General features: G+C 41.3%; 1 protein-coding gene and 1 long non-coding RNA gene across 6 annotated transcripts in view; both read right to left on the minus strand.

Moving 5' to 3' along the window:
* Positions 1-26,661, minus strand: part of PDGFC (platelet derived growth factor C) — a gene marked incomplete at its 5' end in the record, with an annotated part of 219,348 nt that overhangs the window by 21,541 nt on the left and 171,146 nt on the right. The gene's annotated exons all lie outside the window — the stretch shown is intronic.
* Positions 895-26,596, minus strand: LOC309628369. The gene is made up of 2 exons (XR_014244459.1): positions 16,525-26,596; positions 895-11,667 (listed from the first exon to the last, which is right to left on the minus strand). It is a non-coding gene; the product is annotated as an uncharacterized lncRNA (long non-coding RNA).

A 26,661-nucleotide genomic window follows, 5' to 3' on the forward strand; every position in this document is an offset into this window, starting at 1 on the left:
CTTACCGGCCCAGTGTTCCTATCGGTGCGAAACTTGAGAACCGCTGCCATCTGACTAGACTTACAAATTACAGCACCATTACCCCAACTCCTCCCCACCTAAAGTTCCTGGTCTGAGGTCACCCCAGTTAAAGGGTGGGAGGTCTCCTGGAAACCAGCGCTTTCCCGAGACAGCTGACTGCGGGCTGGTGAATCAGAGTCAACACACAGAGTTTTCCACTTCCTAGGTAAAACTGTGAATTAGCAGTAATGATCCAGACTGAAAGCTAGGATTCCATGGGGCAACTAAATAACACGGCACCGAGGACTTTTTCCACAATGGCATCTGCGGGCGAAGCCAAAATGAAGGGTTCTTTCCTACTGAGATTTTTAAAAGGATTCCTCTGAATCAAAAAATGTGACAGGCCCTAAAAAGCTGAGACAACATCTACAGCTACTAGCGTTTGACGACAAAGCACCACGCGACTTTTCCCCTAATCTTGTTATATTGAATGCTTGCGGATTTGCTTGGTTTCAGTGCTCAAGAAAGGACCCACAGGAAGGCACTTCACAGGAAAGAGAAGGTGAGCTAAGAACTGTTAGAAGAAAAACACGCCTTCCCCGAAACACTAGAATTAATGTGCACCTCAAACCGTAATCCTTAAGGCTCTTTCTTACAGAAATTTCTCTTGCAGCTCCATATTTATTCAATGCATCATTTAACAGCCATTAAGGGAAATTTTCGGAATGCTTTGTGGGGATCTAGCTGAGAAATGGCGCCTGTATTGGTTGATATTTTCAATTATCTGTTCAATAAGCTTAATAGTCAGGTAATACCCTCAACCTCATTCAGATTTTATATGGGTGGAAGACTATTTTGGGCAAGAAACAATAGTATAAGTTATTTATTTTAATTTTTATAAATTTATTTATTTACTTTTGGCTGTGTTGGGTCTTCGTTTCTGTGCGAGGGCTTTCTCTAGTTGTGGCAAGCGGGGGCCACTCTTCATCGCGGTGCGCAGGCCTCTCACTGTCGCGGCCTCTCTTGTTGCGGAGCACAGACTCCAGACGCGCAGGCTCAGTAGTTGTGGCTCACGGGCCCAGTTGCTCCGCTGCATGTGGGATCTTCCCAGACCAGGGCTCAAACCCATGTCTCCTGCACCGGCAGGCAGATTCTCAACCACTGCGCCACCAGGGAAGCCCCAAGTTATTTATTTTAAAATGGCCTGCCAATATAATGAGTATGAACTAGTAGCTGAAACTGGGCGTAGTAATAAAAAATCCCTCAGAAAGTTACTTTGAGGGGAAAAATGAGATAATCTAATGGAAATAATCAGTGTGTACGTAAAGTATGAAGGTCCCCGGTGACACCCCACCCCTCAAGGCTGAATCTAAGAGTCCATTTTCTGTCTCCATGACGACACCAGGCTCTGCAGACTTGCTTCCCACTTGGAGAGATGCTTCTCCTTAGCCGTGCTTGCTGGGTCCACCCCACCTCCAGTCTGTCCAAGCTTGGACCTCATCTATCTTCTGTCTGCGTTCCTTCCTTTAGTGACCTCAGAGTTTCGAGGCACTCCCTCCAACTTACACACTACCACCATCCTCCTCTCTGTAACCTGTACCCTGTGCTTCCTCAGTAGATGGACCCCATCGTGTGGAGTTGTTCTTCACTCCTCTCCTGTGCCTTCACCCCGCACCCCACCTTATCTCGGCTCTACCACCAGACTAGGGTTAGAATCTGTGATCATCTGATTTACAGTAAGAAATATGGATTTGGTCTTCATCCTGTTTCTTCAGAGTTCCTAAAATCCTTGGAATTGCCGAAGTGATGAGAGCAATAAGGGTGTCTTTTGTGGTGTTAATGAGATGACTCTTGGCCGCACCTAAGGATGGGGGCTGTTTGCCAGGAGAACCAACCAGGTGAGAAGGGTTTGAACTTTCAAGTCTCTGGTCACCCCTTCTGCCCCCGTATTCCCCCCCCCACCCGCCATGCCCCTTCAAGGAGGCAAGAGGAGCAGGTGGGTGAATCTAATGCCAATGGCCAATGATTTGACCAATCAAGCCTATGTAATGAAGCCTCCATGAAAACCCAAAAGGACGGGGTTCAGAGAGCTTCTGGGTTGGTGAACACGTGGAGATTTGGGGAGAGTCGTGCCTGGATGGGGCACAGAAGCCTGGAGCCCTTTCCCCATATCCCACCCTGCACATCCATCTGCCTGTTCTGAGGGATATCCTTTTATAATAAGCTGATAATCTGGTAAGTAAAATACTTCTCTGAGTTCTCTGAGCCATTCCAGCAAATTAATGGAATCTGAGGAGGGGGCCATGGGTCAGAGCACAGGTAACAACCTGGATTCATGACTGTCAGCCGGAATCGGAGGGGATTGTTGGAACCTCCCATTTGTAGCTGGTGGGTCAGAAGCCCAGGTAACAGCCGGGGCTTGTGCCTGGTCTCTGAGGCTGGGAGGGAAGCAGTCTTGTAGGACTGAGCTCTGTTACCCTGAGGGGTCTGAGTTGAGTGGAAGGTGGTTCCCCCAGCTGGTGTTGGGACATTGCTGCCAACACTGAACTTGGTCTCGGGACACCCCGAAGAGGATCTGAGCGCTTTTCACCACTTCCACTGCTACCATCCTATCATCCAAGCCACCACCTGCAATAGCCTTCTAGCTGGCCTCTCTGTTTTCTTTTGTCTTTCCCTTTGTTGACTGAATTTACACAGTTCTACGCCAGATGGTCCGTAGGGTATAGTAAAAACACTAATTTTTAAGTTTTACTTTTCCAGAAATATATATATCTGCTTTTAAACATTATACTTTTGCAAAACAGCCTTGTTTGAAAGATGCTATAGATTACTCACAGTGGAGCCCAACGGGAGAGGTCTGTACAGATTCCATGAACCTCTGTACACTCCTTACGCCTCCTGAAATCTGCTCCTCCCCTCCCCTCCCCTGGCATCCTTCCTTCCATCGGGTGGAAGGCACTCCCCAGCCCTCCTGCAGAAAGCAGATGATGGAAAAGATGGTCTCTTCTTCAAAGTAGGGGAGCCATACCCACCGGCCGAAGAAAATGGAGCATTTGCATAAATTACACAATGAACACTTCATTTATGTGTTTCTCTGTAGGGATCAATGTTTCAAGCAGGGATGATACTACCTACCTCAGAAAATTGTTTAAGAATTAAGTAAAACAGTATCACTAAAAATGTTAATAAACAATTAAGCCTTGTACAGACTTAGGAATTATCATACACATTTTTAACTGTACATTTCATCATCCCCACTATGTCAGTTTTACTCAAGATAAACAATTATCTTTAAAAGTTTAGTTCCTGGGGACTTCCCTGGTGGCACAGTGGTTAAGAATCCGCCTGCCAATGCAGGGGACACGGGTTCAAGCCCTGGTCCGGGAAGATCCCACATGCTGCAGAAAAACGAAGCCTGTGCACCACAACTACTGAGCCTGCGCTCTAGAGCCCACGAGCCACAGCTACTGAGCCTGTGTGCCACAACTACTGAAGCCCGGGCACCTAGAGCCCGTGCTCCACAAAAAGAGAAGCCACCACAGTGAGAAGTCCGCGCACCGCAAGGAAGAGTAGCCCCCGCTCGCCACAACTAGAGAAAGCCTGCATGCAGCAACGAAGACCCAATGCAGCCAAAAATCAATCAGTCAATCAACAAATCAATAATTATAAAATTTAGTTCCTGATTTATGTTCTTTTGTGCTGTATGGAGTGACATTAGCTATTTAGTCCATGTTCATTGATACCCCGCCCAACATTCCTATAACACTGACACAGCTCTCCCTGCACCACAGGGAAGCCCCTTGTTCAAACTTCTTTCTCTCCTAAAACAGATTTATATCCAGTAGCTGTTCTGGGGAGTGAAATGGGCATTTTAGAACAACAAGTTCGGTAAATGCAAGTCTAGGTATTTCCATGGCCATGAAAAACTCTATGCTGAGAAACTTAAAAAAAAAACCATAATAATGTTCATAACTAACATCTCTAGTTTTCAGTTTTCTGAATTCATAGTCCTTGCCTAAAAAGTCTTTAAAGGAAATGAGACAAATAGAAACCTCACCAAAAGCACAGGATTTCACTAGTCAGGCCCACTGTGTAACTGTATCTTAACTACACTGTACGGCATTGTATTAAAACAAACTTCTATAAAGTAACTAGTCAGCATGCAGTGTTCATGTCAGCCATGGAGGAACATGAAGAACAATTATTTTATGGAGTGTGAAGTCATTGTCTTTCGTAATTTTAATCGCTCCGTGACATTCCTATTACGCTACAAAGTCTTCAATGACTGTCCACACATCCCACCATCTCCAAAAAATAAAAGTATAAGCAGTTATATGTTCTTTCATCATGTTCTTTAGCGCTGGTCACTGCACTAAAATGAAATTGTGTCACGTGGTCAGCATTCTGGGCAGGTCAAAAAAAAAATCACACAAGGCGAAAAAAAAAAATTTTGTGAAAAGTTGCTACCATCATCCCCCAATACACCTGAGATGTCTTTTCCTTCTGTTGATATAAGCAAGACATGGCTTTGAAAACAGGGGCAGATGAAAGTAACATAATTCTGCAAACTGGACGACTTAGGTGCTTGCAGGAAGTGATGGAGACGAACAGCCACTGAGCTTCTGATGGGCAAACCTACGCTCGTGGGTAAGGACTGCAGCAGCGTTTAAAAACTAAGTGCCGAGAGAGCAATTGACTCTGCCTGAACAAATCAGGGGAGACTACAAAGAAGAGATGAAAGTTAACCTAGAGCTTAGAGAACAAGAAAGCACTTAGATGAGAAGGAGGGGCACTTCGGATATTTACGAAGAACCTGAACTGGGAAACAGAAAGGTGTTGGGTTAAAAGGAAGAGGAAGGGCAGCAGAGGTGTTGCCATCGGGCGGGAGAGCAGGTGGTGGAGGGTGGAGAGACAGACCGAGATCGGGTAGCTGATGGAGAAGAGGGAAAGCGGGGAAAGGGTCCTGCATGACCTCAAGTGCTTCCAGCTTCGGAGAGTGGGCTGCCCATGACGTACCTCTCCAGGGTGCACTAAACAGGTGAGGATGGAAGAAAGAAAGCGTTCAGGTTGGGGCATTTGACGGCGAGGAGTGGTGGGGTGTGGACACGGCCACCACCCCCCCCGCCCCGACATCACATATGCAGGACTGGCCATCGATGGAAACTGACAGTTATTCACAGGTATATGTTGGTTACAGCCATGGACTAAGAGTGCAAGAAAAATGAGAAGACGATCAAGGGGAGCACATCGGGATTTCCCAGCACTGAGCTGTGACGCTGAGGCGGGGGAGCTGGCACTGGTTCCCAGGATACAGGAGTCACAGGGGCTGAAGGGGCCCTGAGGCGCCAGTGGTTCTGCAGCGAGGGAAGAGAGATTTGACAAGTGAGATGGGCAACATTAAAGTGGTGGAAGGCCAAGGAGAGGGATGTTAAGAGGCCACTGTAGTCACTAAATAGGTGGCCTTCTGTGTCCTTGCATTTACTGACCTTTCACTGAAGTAGGTAAGGAAGAGAGAGGGCCTTCCAGGGAAAGGGGCATCGATGCAGGAAGTGAGGAGGACTGGATTCAGTTGGACAGTGAGAAAAAAGAAGGAGAAAGAATAGTGGATTTACGGGAAGGTTGATTAGAAGAGGGCTTAATAGAATACGGGGAGAAATCTGTGTGTATTTCCAATCAGAGTACAAGAGGCCTAATGAAGAAGAGCAACTTGAAGACAGAAGAATTCATATCCACTGCAGGTAGAGAGAGGGCAAGAATATCCTTCCCATAAACCACAGGGAAACAGAGTAAAATGTCACAGCATCTCTGAAGGACAATTTGATGGTATTTTCTAAGATCTTGTAAGTTTATATTCAGAAATTTATCCTAAGGAAATAATCAGAGGTACAATTCAAGGATTTTTTTTGGAGCAATATGATTAGAGAAGAGTAAAATTAAAATGAAATAAAAACTTCAATGTTCATCAACGGAAGACTGTTAAAAATGGGATTATACTGTATGTATGACCAACGGTCCGTCATACTGCCAGTACTTTTCAGTGTACATAGAACAATGTAGAAATGGGCTCTAACAGCATAGGGATAAGATTGCCCCTGTGAGCTAAACTATAAAGCAAACAACAATTGACATCACACGTAGGCTGAGAGAGAACAGGCAGCCTGAGATCTCCTTCGTTGCTCCCTAATTTAAGATTAATAAACATCTAAAAGTAGACTCTCTGGGGACTTCCCTGGTGATCCAGTGGTTAAGAATCCGCCTTCCAATGCAGGGGGTGCGGGTTCGATCCCTGATCAGGGAACTAAGATCCCACATGCCGCGGGGCAACTAAGCCCGTGCGCTGCAACTACTGAGCTCGCACATTCTGGAGCCCGCATGCCGCAATGAAAGATCCCACATGCCACAACTAAGATCCGACGCAGCCAAGTAAAGAAAGAAATAAATAGAAAGAATCCTTAAAAAAAAGTAGACTCTCCGGTCATCACCCTGATAAGCAGGGTACCTCCTGGATGCATTTATCGTCCTGAACGGGAGCAGGAAGGGGGTTACTGGACAGTTTTGTCTGTAAGTGAGAGTGGTTGAGAGTGTGATTCTAAAAAGTGCAACAATCACACGGATAAAGAAGGTAAAACTCTTCCAACCAGAGTCAACTAACGGGGTTACTAAAACAACCAGTAGATTTCTGCACTAGAATTTCTAGACTACTCAGGAGAGGCCAAGTCACAGTTGAGTTTATTAAAGTTCAAGGTAAATGTATAGATATCCTCCCACATTGTTTTCTTTGTCTTGTCCTTACCCTGCCCCTCTGCTCTGCCGTCCTTTGCTATAAGCATCCTGTGCTCTGGAACCATCTTTACACCCTTCACCCCTACCTTGCTCCCTAAAAATCCTCATTGTTTCAGCTGACTTCAGAGAGAGGACTGAGGGACTAAAACATGTAAAAGTGTTAGTAAAAGCTAACACTTTTACTCTATAAAAATTAGATGCATCCACAATTAAGAGCATCTTAATTATGCAATTAAGATAATACATATACTCATTCAATTATTTTTATTCGCTAATTTGGGCAGCCCTAGTTGGAGTTTCAAGCAAAGGCGTGTTATTATTTGAATATGTTTGAAAAGGGTCATACCCACTGCTGTGCTGAAAGCAGACTTCAGGAAGGCACTTAGCAGGTAATGCCAGTGAAATCCAAATGGAAACGTTAAGGAGGCACGGGGATGTACAAAAAAGGGTTTTAGCTGAGACACAGGGGCTGGATGTTTACATTTTGGAGCCAATGGCTTCCGGATTGTATGAAAAGCCACGCGATGGGCTGAGCTTGCCGAATGAGTGAGTTTTGATGAGGAAGAGGTAAGTATCATAGCTTCCAAGCCTGGATAGAGAGTTCCTGATTAAAGAAAGGGCATGACCCTAGGGATACTCCCATAATTCCATGTCCAAGGAGGAAGGAGGAAGCAGTACAGGGAACTGAGTTAGGAGGAAACTGGAACGGGTGTTAACGCGCTAGAAAGCAGGAGAAAAAAGTGTTCAGCGGGAAAAGATAAAGGATCAGCTGTGTCCAACACTGATGACAGGACTGATCAGAGAATCGGACACTCGATTTAGCAATGCCTGTACGACAGCATTTTATATGGGGCACTCCAGCACCCTCAGATTTTGGTCCCCGAGGGGGTCCTGGAAGAAATCGCCCTGGACCCTGAGGGACGACTGCGTGCGTTCTTTGGAGACGTTTCAGGTGTGATTTTGGTAGAGGGCGGGGTGAAAAGCTTGAGGAGGGTGGGTTTAGCAGAGAATAAACACAGAGACGGCAAACACAAAGGTAGTTGAGAGGAGCTGCTGACCGGAGCGCAGACGACAGGATTGGGAGTGGCAGGGGGACGTGGGATCGGGAGAAGGACTGCTTTCTAATATAGGAGAAATAACAGCCTACTTGTGTGCTGAGGGACGTGGGCCAATAAAAGGTCAAAAACATTAAGATGGTGCAAGAGAGAAAGGGGGGTGCGGGAGCCCCCCGAGAAGACGAAGACGAGAGGGAGGGGTCAGGCCGGCACGGGCTCCCCAAGGTCCCCCCCAGGCTGCAGGAAGGAGGGCCAGGTGGGTAAAGGGCACGATGAGAGCTCGTGATTGCTGGTATTCTCCTCGTGAAACAGGAAGCAAAAGCATCTCCTGAGAGCGAGGACAGAGGGAAAGATGCTCAAGCTTTTAAAAGAAGATACTGTCCAGTGGAGTCGTGGAGAGTGGGACGCAGGACGGACAAAGAAGGTGTAGAACGATTGCCCAGCAACACAAGAGAAATGTGTGAATCTAACCTAAATGCAGAGATTATCGTACTGAGTGAAGTCACTCAGAAAGAGAAAGACAAATACCACATGACATCACTCGTATGTGGAACCTAAAATATGACACAAATGAACTTATCTGCGAAACAGAAACAGACTCACAGACACAGAGAACAGACTTGTGGTTGCCAAGGGGGAGGAGGATGGGGGAGGGATGGAGTGGGAGTCGGGAATTCGCAGATGCAGACTAGTATATATAGGATGGATGACCACCAAGGTCCTACTGTAGAGCACAGGAAACTACATTCAATATCCTGTGATAAACCATAATAGAAAAGAATATGAAAAAAATATATACACGTATAGCTGAAGCACTTTGCTGTACAGCAGAAATTAACAAAACATTGTGAATTAACTATACTTCAATAGAATATTAAAATAAAATAAAATAAAAGCACCATCAGTCAGAATGACAACAGGGTTTCCTTCCTGGACTCCATGAAGGGCGTGGGGCATGATCTTGTGGTTGGGTGTTTCCAGAGCTTTCTTACGTCAGGTGCATTTGCCAAAAGTCACCAGTAAGGGGTCAAAGTAGGCACACACTGGGCTGATACGGGGGGAGACCAGCCCGGAGCAAACACTGAGCAGAGAGGACACAAAGAAACGGTTAACTCAGGGAAGAACATCACGGGTCCAGAATCACTGCCCCGTCCCAGGTGCCCTGAGCTTCAGAATGCTGTCGCTGAGGCCCTTTAAGAACTTGACTAAGATTCAACAAAGAGTCGAAGCTTATCTATTTTAGAGATTTTTAAAGACAAACTGATACAAGAAGTTTTTATGAAAACATACATTTCAGTATCAGAAGCTCAGCCAGGCCCAGACTCCTTAATTGAATTAAGCATCTGGCTAATTTAGTCATCACTGTGAATTCAACGTTACCTCTTATTCAATGTGAAAAAATGCTGAAATTCAATTTCTAATTTTAATCATTTTCTAACCAATTCACTTCAAAGAAGGGTATCTGGTTAAAAGTATTAACTTCATGGCGAGCTTGAAACTTTGAACATAAGCAGTATAATTTGAGATAAATCAGCTTTAAAGACTTTCACTTAAGTCTGATCACATGAATATTCATGCAGTGAACACGATGCCACTTTTTTTTTTCCTGTGTTTCACAAATGGTTACTTTAAAACGATTTATCTTTCTAAATGTCTTTCCTAGTCACTGATGTGGAAATGCTTTCCTGCTTCTGATGATTTTATGCAGAATATATGGAAATAATTATACAGTGGTCCCAGCAAACCTGTGGTTTAGATGCGCTGATCAGCTGTCGTTTCAGCTTGTGCTACTGCAACTCACAGGCTAGGAAGTGGTTAGTTTTGTTCTGGGGTTGAAAGTATAGAATTATATATTTGTTGACGCTGGGCTAACCTCTTTCTTTGATATTCAGAGCATGGCATAATCCTGTATCCAGAAACTGAGTGAAGCAGTTTCTCAGAGAACTTTGGAAATACTTGGGTTTTACTGAGTGCACTACTGCCACCTGAAAGCACTGATTTCCCGTGCTAGCCAAGCTGGATGAAGTCGGTCAGATGTGAGGTTTTCCCTCTAACCCAACACAGAGTGCAGACAGAAAAATGTAGGAATCTTAAACAGCAGTCCAGAAAAGAAGTTTTTCTGATTTCACTAAAGAGTAATGTACAAAATAAGGGTAAGGCCCATACTTCTTCACAATGATGTACACATAGGCGTTTAAAAATATTTATATAAAATTTTACGTAAGACAAGAGACTCAGAGAAACCAAAAGTATCTACATGGGATGGGGGTACAAAGGTTGGTTATGAGTACAAAATACATTACAATCACCAGAAGGCTGTGGGCTTTTTGCAAGCTCTTCATGGACATAAGTACACACACACGCACACCATCTAGAACCACTGACGTTTTTCTCACTGAAAATTAGGTCACTTGAGGCATGACTAACAAAACAGAGGAACTGAAGAAGCTGAGGCTTTATAGCATCTGGAGCAGTGAATATAGGAGACATCACTTAAGACTGGAAAAGATATTTTGAGGCAACACAGCATCATGGAAAGAACATGGAATTTTGAATCCAAAAATCTAGGCATGGACCTGGATCCACCCTGTATTATTTGTGGGTGTGATCATTAGCAAATTATTTATTTTCTCTGTGTTTTAGAGTATTTGTCTATGTGCCAGGGATAATAATAATACATCAGCTACCTAATTTACTGGGTTGTTTTGAAGCGCAAATCAGATAATGTGCATAAGTATATTTCATAAGCTAACAGGTGATTATGCATTACTAGTGATGGAGAAAGTCATAAAATTATTGCATGCAGTTTCAAAGGAAAGATTAGGACCAGTAAGAGAGAGTTAAGAGAACAAAGAATTTTGCTTAATATAAAAAAGAAATTTCTAAAAACAATACTGTTTAAAAGCAGAGTGGCCTCAACAGCTTAAAAGACAATGAATTCATAAGTTTTGCGTCAAAGTCACAAAGTCATTTTGTTTGGGAAACAAAAAATTTTTGAACCAGATGGAAGTCATGCAAAATTAATATATAGGGGTCTTCCAAGTTTGAAACTCTATGAACTTGGTTAGACTAAAAATATTCAAATATTAATAATACAAAGAATCTTTGCCCTAAGTCGGCCACCAGGAGCCATTGCTTTGTGTCCTGCAAATCCTACCCACCCCAAACTTTCTAAATAAAAATACTAAGTTCAAGAAGTAAGCACAGGAATTTGCACCAATTATTCATTGAGATTTTAAAAATCACAGCTACCTGTGTTAAACATGTTAATGCATGTAAAAGTATTGTGTGACTGGAAACTTACATGATATTAACCTCCGTATAGATACCATGGTGCTTTACTAAGAAATGAGCAATTCAGTTAATTAACAGGGTAGGAACTTGGACATTTTTATATTATTTCATATAGCCTGAATCTTTTTTCCTGTCTCGCTTTTAAACTTTAGTTCCTACGTAAGCATCAGTCTCACACCTTGAAAGTGACAGTGATTTCTTGGGCAAACCACCAAGGTTTTTCCCAGGATCAGCATTCTTAATGCGCCCAGGGCTATGCCTCCCTGGCTTCACGCTGCAGGACTTGCTTTATTTGCAACAGAATACAGAGGCTGGCATCCTTCCAGCCAGTGCTACTCACGACGCTGCTACTGGCTATCATGGGAACACCTTCCTGCCACCAGAACACCCATGAAAGATGATATTTATCACTCATTCATCCGCTTAACATTTTGGAGTGCTTTCTATGAGCCAGGTACCCTGCTAGGAAGAGAGACTACAATAGCGACTAAGACAGTTGTGCAGGGCAAGGCATTTAGATGAACTGTAGTGATCCCTGCAAAAAAAAAAAAAAAGTAGAATTATTATGGTTTACATTCAATTTGTGATACCATAAAAATTAATAAACAGAAACCTCACGGTATATGCCCAGTAGTGGGATTGCTGGGTCCTATGGTAGTTCTATTTTTAGTTTTTTAAGGAAGAGAGAAAACCATAATTCAAAAAGAGTCATGTACCAAAATGTTCATTGCAGCTCTATTTACAATAGCCAGGACATGGAAGCAACCTAAGTGTCCATCATCGGATGAATGGATAAAGAAGATGTGGCACATATATACAATGGAATATTACTGAGCCATAAAAAGAAACGAAATGGAATTATTTGTAGTGAGGTGGATGGAGTTAGAGTCTGTCATACAGAGTGAAGTAAGTCAGAAAGAGAAAAACAAATACAGTATGCTAACACACATATATGGACTCTAAGGAAAAAAAAAAAAGGTCATGAAGACCCTAGTGGCAAGATGGGAATAAAGACACAGACCTACTAGAGAATGGACTTGAGGACATGGGGAGGGGGAAGGGTAAGCTGTGACAAAGTGAGAGAGTGGCATGGACATATATACACTACCAAACGTAAAATAGATAGCTAGTGGGAAGCAACCGCATAGCACAGGGAGATCAGCTCGGTGCTTTGTGACCACCTAGAGAGGTGGGATAGGGAGGGTGGGAGGAAGAGAGATGCAAGAGGGAAGAGATATGGGAACATATGTATATGTATAACTGATTCACTTTGTTATAAAACAGAAACTAACACACTGTTGTAAAGCAATTATACTCCAATAAAGATGTTAAAAAAAAAAAAAAAGAAACCTCAATTAAAATCGAGTCACAAGGCCGGAAGAAGGAAGTCTCATGCCCTATGACTAGCCTAGCCCAGCAAAAAGAAGAGGACTCCCCGGCTCGCCTGGCAAGAGCTCAGCCAATGAAAAGCCAAGACACTTCGGAACTCTCGGCTCGTCCAATGGTCTCTGGGCTTACTACAGCCCTCCCAGCTTCCTGTCCCCTCTTTAAAAGAGGTCTACTCTCCTTGCTGTGCAGGGACCTGCGTGTGCCTTGCCAAGGTTGCAGAACCCCAGTTGCAATTCTTTGGTCATCCCAAATACATCCATTTTTGCTGCAGAACTAAGGAAGTCTCATGCCCTACAACTAGCCTAGCCCCACAGGAAGAAAAAATCTATTTGTTTTAGATCAACAAAACATTTATAAGGAACTTTGAAATTTAAAAATGACCACATTGAGTTTGACGTGCCTTTAAAACATCCAAGCCAAGAGGCCTCGAAAATGAATTTTCTTTTTTATCAAGAGTATAGTAACAACAGCTTTAGGAAAGCAAAAAGCAAAACAGGAAATAATGTGAAAAACGAAACAAAATGACCTAATAAGTAAGGGTTAGTTAAAATAAGGCTTGAGTTCTAAAGAATTGACTCACATGTTGACTGGGGGAAAATCCATTAAATACAAAGCAGTGCCAACAAAGATTTTATAGCAGTTAAATAAATCTTAAAAACAAAGGTTTACGTATTAATTATTTAGCTTTAATTATTAACTATTATGTAATGCCCAACAGAATTGTTCTAAAAGTAGTAAAGTATGTTAGTAGCAGTAACTTTACACAGATGTAATACAAAGGCAAGTCTTAAAACATATTAAAAATGTGCATTCACTACGTGGTACATATAGCTACGGTAGCAACAATGTAATACCCTGTCTGTCTTGGGCCTGAAAGCCTAATCTCCATTTGGCCATCAACTTTCAAATCTATTCTAGGAAGGCCTGGAAACTTTGATACGCCTAATGAAACCCTCCCGTTTATTATTCATAGAGATCAAAAGGGGTATGTGAAAAGCAGTTTCACCATGGTTAACATCTGTAAATATTTCCTCTCAATCCCAAGGGTCAAGAAAAAAAGTCTAGCATCTTTGCCCATACTTAAAACAAATGTGACAAGAGACTGAAATTTTTAATGTTCTCAAAAGTAGAGCATTGATAGGAAAATGATTCAGTAAATATTAATATCTGTATGATTTAGATATGGATAAAAGATTGAAAAAATACAGATTTCATTGGAGCCATAATCCAAATATATAAAGAAAAACACCATTGTTAGGAATACAACTTACTCAGAGTAAGAATAAAATGGCAATGTTGTGGGATGCTTGAGACAATTTGGAATTGAATTAAGACCTAAAAGTCATACTCCATGCAAAATATTTTGCTTTAATTATTTAGCATTACATAAGACATTGTTCTAAAAGTAATAAAAGATGTTAGTAACAGTCACCTTACACAGATGCAAGACAAAGGTAAAAACCACAGAGCAGAAGATTTAAAAACAAAAACCAACACATCAAAATTAGAAAAACTCAGATGAGCAGGGAAACAGAAGAGCACACATGAGCAGAGAAATATTTTGAAACTAAAGCATCTTCCAAGCAAAATGTCTCAACTGAGTGACAAGTTATTTTTACCAAAAGCGCTTTATCTTCAAGCAGAAGTGTCATTAATACACAGAGAGTAAATACCATGAAAGGCCCCATTTCATGTCATGTGCACAGCTCAGGAAGCCCAGAGACCTGTCTAAACCATGAAAAACGGTGCTTTCCAAAACCTTTCATCTGCGTTTCCAGTTGGACCGTGGACAGCACAGAGAACTAATTCAAGCCCCATCTTCATGAGTCGGCCCTGAGACAGCTTCCCATCCCAGCTCCAGCCTCTGCTCTGGTGTCACTGAAAACTCACAGAGAACTGCAGCATGTGCAAGAAGCCATGTCCTTCCCGTCGGCACCAAACAGTCGCAGGGGGCAGGTGGGCCCCAGACTGCTGATTCAGAAACTGCTAAGTGAACCCTAAATTCCTGCACTTGAAGATGGATGAGCTCTTCAAAAGCCAAGCGCGGAAGCAAACTAAACCAATAGTGCATCGTCGCAAACACGCTGTGCATTTAAATACCGTAGACTACAGGCAGGCATTCAATCCATAGTTCCTATCGTCACTCAGGTGTCAGTACAATTCTGAGAAGTCACCATCAAGCACAATCTCCCAAAGGAGTAACTTTTCAACGGGTCAACACTGATGAAAGACCTTGAGTCTCCGTTTCCCAAAATCCATGGTACGTTTTGCAGGGGATCATGGAAAGCGTTCTTTAACATCAATTTTGGGGATTTTAAGAATGAATTCTTACATATTTTAGCATAATATGGTACTTTCCCAGGAAAGTGAGTAAAATGGTCCAAAGCCCTACTCTTCCATCTACAAATGATGCATCTTTTACAATCGAGGCCAGATTTCTCCAACTCAAGTTGTGACGTGTTTAGTGGGTTGTGAAACTGATTTAGTACATTTAACTAGCATTCTTTAAAAAAAAGAAATGGAAGGCCAAAAAGTCGGGTTAACTTACAGAAGAGTTGAAAAACAAAACGAAACAACAACAACAACAACAAAATGGCATTTTCCCAAGTGAGGAAAGGGTGAGAAAGTATAGACAAAATTCTGAAATACTAACTTTGAAAATAACAAAAGTCAAGCAGTTGTTTAGGATAAGGAGCATTTAGGAAGAGGAAAGAAAGAGAGAAAGAGGGAAAGAGAGAAAGAGAGAAAGAAAGAAAGAAAGAAAGAAAGAAAGAAAGAAAGAAAGAAAGAAAGAAAGAAAGGAAGGAAGGAAAAGAAAGGAAGGAAGGAAGAAAGAGAGAGAGAAAGAAAGAAAGAAAGAAGGAAGGAAGGAAAGAAAGAAAGAAAGAAAGAAAGAAAGAAAGAAAGAAAGAAAGAAAGAAAAAGAAGGAAGGAAGGAAGGAAAGAAAGAAAGAAAAAGAAGGAAAGAAAAAGACAGTAAGAAAGAAAAAGGAAGGAAAGAGGGAGGGAGGAAAAGGAAAGCCTGATCCCCCTTTACTTTGGTAAATATCTAATATTTTTCATAAGCTCTTTTACGTTTTCAGTAAGATAAAAACATCTCTTCCTAAATCTTCGTCGGGAGTTCTCTATAGAGGATATCTCACTAGTCGGAAACTCACTCCTTCAAACTAAGTAACTTCCAGATGCCATGCTCTTCTCTGCAGCTTGAAAAACAGCAAAGCTAAATCACAGGAAAAATTACGGAAGAGAATAAAAATGCGTTAAATGTCTAATTTGTGCCAGGCGTGTTGTTCCCACTCTGACAGCCATACGAAGACACAGTTACCACCTACATTTCTACTGGCCACACTCATTTACTTTACAATTTCCCAATGACACGCTATCAGGCAGTGTCAATATCCAAACTGAACAAAGGATGAGAGTCCTTATCGTAACTGACCTTCACTCAACTGGCCTCCTGGTTTAGGTAGCTTTCCTGTCACGCAAAGCACGCCGACCGATGACGTCCACAACTAAATGAACGCTCCTGGCATCCTTTCTGCTCTTTCCAGTTGGATTCTACACCTACCAAGAGACAGCTGTATTGTTCCCCAAACTACTTCTATCAGTAGTACCTGTTACTGTAATGCTCCTTATTTAAATATTATGTAACCCAATCAAACAGAGCAGTTGTCTCTTTGCAAACTTAGGTAATTGGGAAGGATTCCATCCAAAATGAGTTACTATACAAAGTTGCTATTCAAGTAGGTATGAGAGAGAAAACGAACATTTAGGAGGGAAAAACCACACAACAGCTTAGTGGAATTCTGCACTTAGATTGCATTGAAAGCTACCTTTGACTTCTCATTTTTTACTTAAAGACATACAAACTGAAAGTCAATATTAAGGCATTACAGCTATGATTTTTGAAAGAAATACAACAAGTTTCCAAGTAGCATATCCCTACTTAAATAAAAGGTCTTGGCTTAAATAAAAAGTAGTGAAATTAAAATTAAATGCTTACAGGATAAACAGCAAGGTCCTACTGTATAGCACAGGGAACTATATTCAATGTCCTGTGATAAACCGTCATGGAAAAGAATAGGAAAAAGAATATGAAGAAGTTATATATCTATATCTACATATCTATATGTATAACTGAATTACTTTGCTGTACACCAGAAATTAACAGAACATTGTAAATCAACTATACTTCAATAAAATAAATTTTTAAAAATTTAGAAAATTAAATGCTTACAGAATATATGTATCATTGTTAGGACTCTCCTTCTGAGCTCAACTAATGGACGAGCCCCCAGTGCATTCAGGAGCTGCATTCCACAGAATTCTAAAATTTAAAAATACCTGGAAAATATCACATGTTACTATATCTTGCTTTCGTAATAGTTTAACTTTTACTTATTGTACAGTTACATTTACTATGTAAATACTCCCACATACCATACCTGTTGGAACCGCATTATACAGATTTCGCATGAGAAGAGACCTAGTAGCACTGAAGTCATCAATCTCTTCTGGAGAGATGAAGGGCTTTTAAAGCAATCAGTTCTGAATCTTGACATCAGTTTAAAGCTATAGATTATATCTTGAGCTCTCAGCATCCTAAAACTTCATTAATCTCTGTCTCAGAGGCAGCAGACCCTTATTCATGGATTTATTTATAGTGACTATTTACGTTTCATACGTTCACTCTGAATCCCACATCCAGAGGGGTGATTTGTGGTATTACTTTTGATTTTATAAGCTTTAATCTATGATAGATGTTCCACTCTACAATGCTGCAAAAACGGTTCTGCACCACACTACAGAGTTTCAGATGAAGATCATAAGATCACCTAGTTCAGAACAGAAATTCTTCTCACGACCGAAGCTGACGTTCTGAAGCCATTTCGTGATACAAAAATATGTGCTCTTTCTTGATTGAGCCATTTTTAAAACTGTCTATTAATCAAATGCCCTTTTAGCTTTTATTTCTAAAAGTCTTTTCATATAGCACTTTCACGTAATACCTACTACGGTGTTGTGTATTTTCAGTCAAAAATTCCTTCTTGAGGTCGGTGGGCTGTAACAGTGTCACTTGCTAAGTTGTGACATTGTTCCATGTACCGTCATGCACGAAGCCACCCTTGGGGAAAACCAGGTGAAGGGTGTACAGGACCTTTCTTACAGATGAATGTCAATGTACAATTATCTCAAAATAAAATGTTAAAAAAGTTCTTACTGAGCAAACGTTGATTAGGGGATATCACGTACTATGGTTGAAATTCATGGTTTGACTATCATTTTTTCCTGTTTATTTGCTCTGAGCCTTAGGCAAGCTGCATTCTTTCTGGGCATGCTTCCTCACAGTTGAAATGGGAATCATTTCCCATAGTTATTATAAAGAATAAGTGAGGGAATTCCCTGGCGGTCCAGTGGTTAGGACTCCGTGCTTTCACTGCCGGGGCCTGGCTTCCTTCCCTGGTTGGGGAACTAAGATCCCTCAAGCTATGGTGCGCAGCCAAAAAAAAGAAACGAGATGACATATATCAAGGATCCAATACAGTAGCAGATGTTACAGAAATGGTTCGTACTACGATTATTCATGTCAGTAGACTGGAGTTTTTTAAATCAGCTTGATACAAAATTACAGTTAAAATACAAGATTCCATTTACCTTCAAGTCAAATGAGTGAACCCTTTTACTTAAGCTAAATTGCCGCACCTCACAATATAAAGAAGTGAAAACCAGACGCATGAGGGCCCCAACGGAAGGTCCAAGACGGTGCTTTCAAAGAGTTACATTTCCTTAAACTGCTCCAGCGTGGAATGATGCCACACCATTTATGCCATTTATGGCAAGCCAGGGGCAACAGTGAAGGCTTTTTATGTAACAAGGAACTCTATCGGAAGAGAAAACGTCACCTGAGGATAAACGAAAAGCATGATCTCAAGATTTGGGGAGACCAATTTAAATACCCAGTAGGAACGCACAATTCTCAATCAGTATCATCACCATTATAGACTTAGGCAAACGTACCCTTCTTGACATCGAGTCACAAAATACAAAACTTTTTTGGAGTTCCACGAGGTGACTAAGTGGCATGCAAACATGAAATTCAGGGCAAAGTCAGCTCCCTGCAGAAGACCAGGTCTGAAAGGGACCCCCCGACTTTAAAACAAAACACTGCAGGCCTGGGTGGATTCGGGAGTTCTTTGTATTACTTTTACCAGTAATGGGATTAGAATACCACAAAGCATCACTCATCATCTTCCAAAAAGAAAGGAAAATATTTCTGTCAGAATGTTTGAGATGACTTCTAAAGAATCTCATCCAAAAGACGTGTCATATATTTTCACATTGCCTCACTCGAGCACTGCAAGTCAAGTTTTGGCATGCAGTGTCTTTCTGTTTCTGGAACAATTCTGTGTATTTCACATGTCTTCTCCTAAAACGACTAATTATACTTAATGCTATTTCATTAACTTATACCCGGCGGGAAAATGCCTTTTTTTTCAAGCTGTATCAGAATGTTATTCTTCTGGAAAAAGGCATTTCCTCTTTAGCGACCCTGTGAAATTTAAAAGCACAATTTCAGAGACGGTATTAAGACACTTGCACAGGCTGACCTGGAGCTATCCAAGCTTACTTCCTATTCCTATCTCAGATTTTATTTTAGAGTCTTAAGATAATTGCCACTTCAATGCCTTTTCTATTATTCTTCCAGAGGAAAAAAAGAAAAGTTTTTAATAGACATCTTAGCTTTCTTAAGCAAACCTGCTTTGGGAGTACTTAAAATAATTCACATAGTATTTTAAGGCAGATGACAGCCTTAATCCAGCTTCTGAATAACTACCTGCAGTGGAGAAATACAGGGAAAGGTACGAGGCAGGTATTTCCATAATAGAGGAAGTTTTACTTCCACTAAAGTAAAGTAAATAGTGTTAGTTTTACTCACACTAAAACAAAAGCTGACTTACTTTTTAAAAAACTTTTTATGTTATATTGGAGTCTAGTTGATTAACAATGTTGTGTTAGTTTCAGGTGTACAGCAAAGTGATTCAGTCATACATATATATGTATCTATTCTTTTTCAAATTATTTTCTCATTTAGGTGATTACAGAATATTGAGCAGAGCTCCCCGTGCTATACAGTAGGTCCCATTTTAAATATAGCGGTGTGTACAGTGTGTACTTCAATTTATCTTATTGAAGTATAGCTGATTTACAATGTTGTGTTAATTCCTGTTGTACAGCAAAGTGATTCAGTTATGCACATATATTCATTCTTCTTCATATTCTTTTCCATTATCATTTAAAAACGGACTCACTTCTCTAAAGTGGAAACACCTAGCCAGATGCAGGACCTCTCTTCTGGGGCCAAGACACCAAGACATTTAGGTCCCTGAATTTCCTCTCTGTTCACCGGGCCTTTGGTGGCCTTCAAGTAACCACCCCGCAAACAGCTGCGAAATGGCATTCCCTATGCATACTAGTGCTTACGTGAGCGTTTCCTCTTCCATTCATTTAAAATCTTATCAAATGTCTGCTATATTTCAGACACTGTGCACAAACTGCAAAATTTCAAACTAAAAATGCTCTGGGTCTTTTTTATTTCAGTGGGATTCACTGAGTAGGTGCTTCATAGGAGACTTTCAGTGGAGTCTCGTTCACCTTGTTATGGTTGTTTTCCAACTTCATTTTCCTATTTCTTTGTATCAATTTTAGCCTTCAAAGTTTCCTTCATGATGAAATTCTGAAAAATTCCTTGGAGCTGAAAAGATTGCTAGGGTACTTACAGGCAACTGTAATTTTTCAATAGCAATTGAATTTGATGGATAAGTGAAATTATTAACTCCATAGGCATTTTCACCTTTTTTCTTTGTAACATTGCCTTTACTTTGAAAGTGACTTTTAAAGGAGCTTATATGTCTTGCTTGCATTTTAAAGGTATCTGTGTGGAGAAAGTACAATAACCCTCAATATTGATTACCACTATCATTTTTACAATATTGGCAAATTCTAATTTAGGTCACCAGCTTCTCAAAGTTCCTAAACAAGCCATGACATCGTAATCAGCAGGAATACAACTTAGGTGTTTAAACAGGAAAACATTTGCTCTTCCCTCCTCAGTGATCTTCCTAATATATTTCCCAAACCAGCGCAGAAGCAGCCTGGCTTTAACTAGAGTGAGGAAAACCCTACTTAACATCCTCACTTCTCTGAGTCATAATCTGTAAAATGGCGGTAATACCACAGTATGGGGATTCAATGACATAAAAGCGCCCATCAAGCCGTCAACATGTGTTCATTCTCTTCTGCCTGATTCAACTTCTTCCAAGATGACATCCTTGAGAACCTCCTTTCCAAAATATGTTTAAAATATACTTGACTTTCAAAAATTAACTTCTGCACAGGGAACTACACTTGATATTTTATAAGAATAAGGGAAAAGCATCCGAAAAAGAATACACACACACGTATAACTGAATCACTGCGCTGTACACCTGAAACTAGCACGACATTGTAAATCAACTATACTGCAATTAAAAACAAAAAAAAATCGACCTCTTCAGAAGTACATAACACTAATCACACTGACCCTTTAGTTTTGTTCTAAGACTGTCAGAGGATGTAAAAATTGAAGGTTATATGATATATAAAATCAGGTTCATGTGGTTTTAAAGTAATCTTAAATAAATAACAATACAAGTATGTCCTCTTAGTTAAAGGAATAGGTAAGAACTTTAAAGTTCTGGGTTTAATGTTTGAAGCATTCAAATACTTTAACAGCGTAACTCAAATAAGTGAATATTTGAAGACTCTTCTTAAGGATAGCATTTCCTCAAATGTATGGGTCCTATGAGCTGTTTGGTTAAAACTGACACGTCTAAAGAATGAATCACGTCTTCAGAATGAATCACGTCTTCTTTGTCCATTCATCTCTCGTTGGACACTTAGGTTGCTTCCATATCCTGGCTATTGTAAATAGTGCTGCAATGAACGTGTCCTTTTGAATTACGGTTTTCTCAGGGTATATGCCCAGTAGTGGGATTGCTGGGTCACATGGTAGTTCTATTTTTAGTTTTTTAAGGAACCTCCACACTGTTCTCCATAATGGCTGTATCAGTTTACATTCCCACCAACAGTGCAAGAGGGTTCCCTTTTCTCCACACCCTCTCCAGCATTTATTGTTTGTAGATTTTTTGATGATGGCCATTCTGACCGGTGTGAGGTGATATCTCATTGTAGTTTTGATTTGCATTTCTCTAATGATTAGTGATGTGGAGTACCTTTTCATGTGCCTCTTGGCCATCTGTACGTGTTCTTTGGAGAAATGTCTATTTAGGACGAATTGGGCAATTAGGATTGACATATGTACACTACCATGTGTAAAATCGACAGCTAGTGGGAACCTGCTGTATAGCACAGGGAGATCAGCTCGGTGCTCTGTGGTGACCTAGATGGGTGGGATGGTGGGAGGGAGGTCCACGAGGGAGGGGATATGTGTATATATATAGCTGATTCACTTCATTGTACAGCAGAAACTAACACAACATTGTAAAGCAATTATATTCCAATTAAAAAAAGAAAAAGAATGAATCATGGTTGGTGTCCTACTGGTTACTACTAGACAGGACACTAATACTGAAACATAGTTCAGGAAAAGGTAAATAGCTGAACAAGTCCTCTCTGCCTGTCCAACTTTAAAAAGGTAAACGTAATATTAGCATAATCATGCAAAGTGACTTCTATGTGGGCTTATTTTATCTGGCCTGGGGGGATAACCGAGAGTCATTCTGTAATAGGGAAGAAGATATCTGACTCCATATTGGATCTGTTTCTTTCACTTTAATCTTTGTGTTTTGTTGTTTTTGCTACAAGTTAAGAATGTTGCCTACAGCCTGAAATATACAGGACAGCCCATTCTCAAGGCTCTGACCTTTAAGGGCATAACACTTTTCATTCATCTGAGACAAAAAGTTGCAGAACAGAGAATATCATTCATCTTGTTGGAGGTTTATAGAAACATCATGACCTGACCTACATGCACAGCTGCAAGGACAAAGGATGCCGCCACCAATAAGTCCGCAACAACCAACCACGCCCCTCCCTGACCTGGCCTTTAAAATGCTTTGCTGAAGCCCTTGGGGGAGTTCGGGGACTTTTGGGCACCAGCCACCCGTCTCCTCGCATGGCCCTGCGATAAACTTTTCTCTGCTCCAAACACCAATGTTTTGGTTTGTTTTGTCTCACTGTGCATTGGGCCCAAACACTTGTGTTTGGTAACAATTCCTGAAAACCAGTTACAGGGCATGGCACCTGGCACACAGTGTGTCTTCCATAGCGTGCAGAGTTTCTGAATATTTTCTTAAGCAAATAACACCTTAGTCTTTAATAAGGACATTGCTATATAAATAAAAGAAAAAAATGAAAAGATGGTGATTTTAGCTCTGTTCTAAAGGTATTTTTTAAATGCATAATTGTTAAGGCCAAAGAAAACTGGAAAGGAGCCGACTGCGGTAACATTCTGAAAGCAACACGCAGGTGGATGTGTCGTCCTTGCATCGGGGGACCTGCAGGAGACAAAGCCGAGAAGCAACCTGACTGACACAGCAGAACCACGCAAAGGCTCTGGCATGGGGGCGTCAGGTACCTGTGGACGTGGTCACGACGGGGAGGTGGCACATAGCGGGACGGGCTGGAGATCGTGAAGCCGTCAGACACCCCAGAACCACTTCCCCGCTGGGGCAGAGAGGGACATAGTCCCTGCTCGGACTTGCACCCTGAACAGGATAAAACTGAGCATTTATGGCCTGGGGAAGCCAAGCAGAGAAGGGGGCAGCGATGTTATTCTGAACGTGGTGTGAGGAGGAGGCGGAATAAAAACCTTTATACTTAACGCTGTTGGCTCTCAGCTCTGAGTCCGCAGAGCTGGGAGCCAGGATCACACCCTCAGCTGAGAGGCGAGGAGAATCGGGGGCTTTTCAGGGGACTGACCCGCCTTTACTCACATGGCAGTAAACACCCTAATCAGCAAGCCAATCACATGCACACAATGTCCAGTCAGCTTCGAAGGGGCCAACTCACATTCTAGACTGCGCTAAGAATTCAAGTTTGAGGGTTAGATCAAGGCATCTTCAGTTACGCGAGGTCACAAAATCTTTCTCTGTGATACTCCTTTTTCTCAGTAACGTCATGGGGGTTTTACTGCCTTCCCAAATAAGGAAGTAAACTAAGAGAGAGGAAGACAAACGATGGTACAAACAAGGGATCTAATTCAAGACAACCGCAAAGGGGATGCTCAGGGCGGGGATGGAGGGGGACCCCAAGGATGATGGCTGTGCAGCAGGTGAAGGGCAACCAGCCCAGAGGGAAGGAGACCGACTGTTTCTGCAGGGGTTTCTTCCCAAAGATGAAATGATTAGGAACCCTAATGCATCTGAGTGCACTGAGAGGAGATTCACACAATCTGAGGAATGATTGGGGGATGAATCAGTGATAAATATACAGAAAGCTCAGCACAGCGCAAAATGACACAGCTCCAGGGAGAATAAAACAAAACAGAGGGCAGGAAAGGAAATGTAGTCACGGCATACTTCATGGCTCAGCTGTGAGAAATGGCGGCGTGGCCACCAGGATGCACGGGGTGCATTTGGATCTTGATATAATTAGGATCTAACGGAGGACGGGGGGATGGATGGGAAGGGGCCTGTGAAGGCAGGACGGTGAAAAAGAGTGAAGGTCTCACCTCCCAGAGCGTGACGTCAATGACGTCCACAGACGATTCTTAAAACCAAAGAAGCCAGAAGGAGCGACAAAAGCCTTTGACCTGAAGGTCTGAAGGTCAATTCTAAGAGCATCAGTTAAAAGAACCAGAAGTACCTGCCACCAAAGGACAACAGTCGGGGCAGGGGAAGGGGGCAGCAGGGGGCAACTGCTATGTCTGTAACTAGCTTAAGAAAAAGAGTCGCCTTTCAAAGCTATGTGCAAGTGTAACTCTGACAAAAATTAAAATTACATGTTAAAAAAACAGAGTGAGGAGAAAGAAAGAACACTTCTTGATGGCTGGAACTGTCTTGTTTTACTGACATTGTCTCATGACACCCATCACAACCAACAACAGAAGAATACGTTGTCCGGAATGGTGCCTCCCTGCTGGCCCTTGGCCACCCGTGAATTACCAGACAAGCTAGTGTTGACCCAGAAAAGATGGCAGGTGGTCATGTATCCTAGTTCCACGGGGAACAAACACTGACAATTGACAGAATTGATAGGCTTTGATCTACAGCTTAGAAAAGTCGGTACAATAAAGGCAAGTACTACAAACTGAAATCATAAAAAAGTAAAATAAAATTCTCATTGGAATAATTTGAAAAAAAATCTGAAATCTATCCATCTAAAAGTAAGTCCCACTCTTTTCTGCAGTCCTGAAAAATAGAGAACGCATGGGCATGTTAGCTATAAAATACAAAAGCAGAGTCTCCAATCTGTTCCATAAAATATTCATCCTAGTTTGAATATAAAAAATATTTCCCCAACATCTTTAGTAAAACTCTCTGTATCCTGCTCAGTTTATAGTTTAGAGAAATTTCTTCCCCCTAATTCAATGCGAGAACGTCTTGGAGCATAATATATAAGCATATTTGATGAAAATACAGATAACTGGGAACCACTCCAGAACCAGAGAATCATAATCTCTGACATCTGAAAACATACATTTTAATAAGCTCTTGAGAGGTATTTATCATACAGTTGTTATCGAATTTATACTAGGTAACTCCCAGGGTTTTTGTTTGCTTGTTTAGTTTTTTTCTCTTTCATCTAAGAGTTACGACATCCTCTGCTCTCAACAATCGCCTCTCTTCCTTCTCAAAATCTTTCCAAACCACTGATGATAGGACATACTGACCACACTGTATTTGTATAGGTATACAGTATGTATCTCTTCTCCAGAACAAGCAAGGTTCTCGGAAACACAGGGCAATGCCATATACACCTCTGAATTCTCCCATAACAAAATACCTCATCACATATTCTTCAACAAATGTTGAAAGAATTAACAGGAACATGGATGGGGATATTGAAGAAAAACTATTTCTTTTATCGTTTTAAATTGTAACAAACTTATTTCTAGAGAGCAGTTCTCTCCATTGGGTTTAGGTTGTTGTATTAACCCTAAACTTCCAAAACTTTGTGGCTTTCGATGTAAAATATGAATCAAACTTCAAACTTTTAATTCACCTAAATTCTAATTTACAGCCCACTTGCACATCAACTTAAAATGATCTGCCTGCCTTTTACCATTCCCGCAGTTGTAACAACTGCCTTTTTCTTTCCAACTACAAATCATTCTATCTGTGAAATTCCTTCTTAGATAGCTAGGAATTAACTGGAACAAAAAGAATCAGCAGAAATGGAAGACAGCCCATGCCCTTCACGTGAAAGGGAGCTCTGTGTCCATGGAGTAGAGGGTGGGTAGAAAAATATATTTAACAGCTCTTGGGCAAGTAAGAGTTTAGTCTCTGCAGCAATTGTATAATTTCTTTGATGCAAGAAAATACTGTCACCTCAAGACTCCCTGCATAAATATACAAGTACATTGTATATTTTAATAAAAATCAAATCATTCCAACGTGTTTCAGACTCCAGTATAGACACACAATACTTGAAATACTTCTATTCTCTGCTACAGAAAAAATTCTAAGAACACATTTTTCTCTTAATTCTCTCTGAAGGTAAATAGAATTTTATTCTGAAAGGTTTAAACCTAATTTTTTCCTTGTTCAAATCGGTTTAATACAGTAACATAGGAATGCAGTGCAGTTTGTTACGAAGATTTGCGATTTTTAAAAATCCTGAATACATTCTGACACTTTCTTTCCTAAGGCATCTGTGTTAGGATATTGTTCTGAGTATTTTTATTCCAGCCCCCCTGCTCTTTTCCCAAAGAAAGTGAACCAATGAATTTGATGCCTTGTTTGAGAGTTAGCTGGAATTTTTCCTAACCTGAACATAAAAGCAAATCTGGCCTTCTGGTAAGACATTCCTTGACAAGACAGTAACGGTGATAAACCTACTGGCATATCCAGAAGGGAAGGAAACCCCCCGTCCTTTCTGCCCCGGAGCCAATGTTCACTGAGTTGCTTTGTTCTCTGCA

The sequence above is a fragment of the Balaenoptera borealis genome (assembly GCF_965194805.1).
Source record: "Balaenoptera borealis genome assembly, chromosome: 4".
Classification (NCBI taxonomy): domain Eukaryota; kingdom Metazoa; phylum Chordata; class Mammalia; order Artiodactyla; family Balaenopteridae; genus Balaenoptera; species Balaenoptera borealis.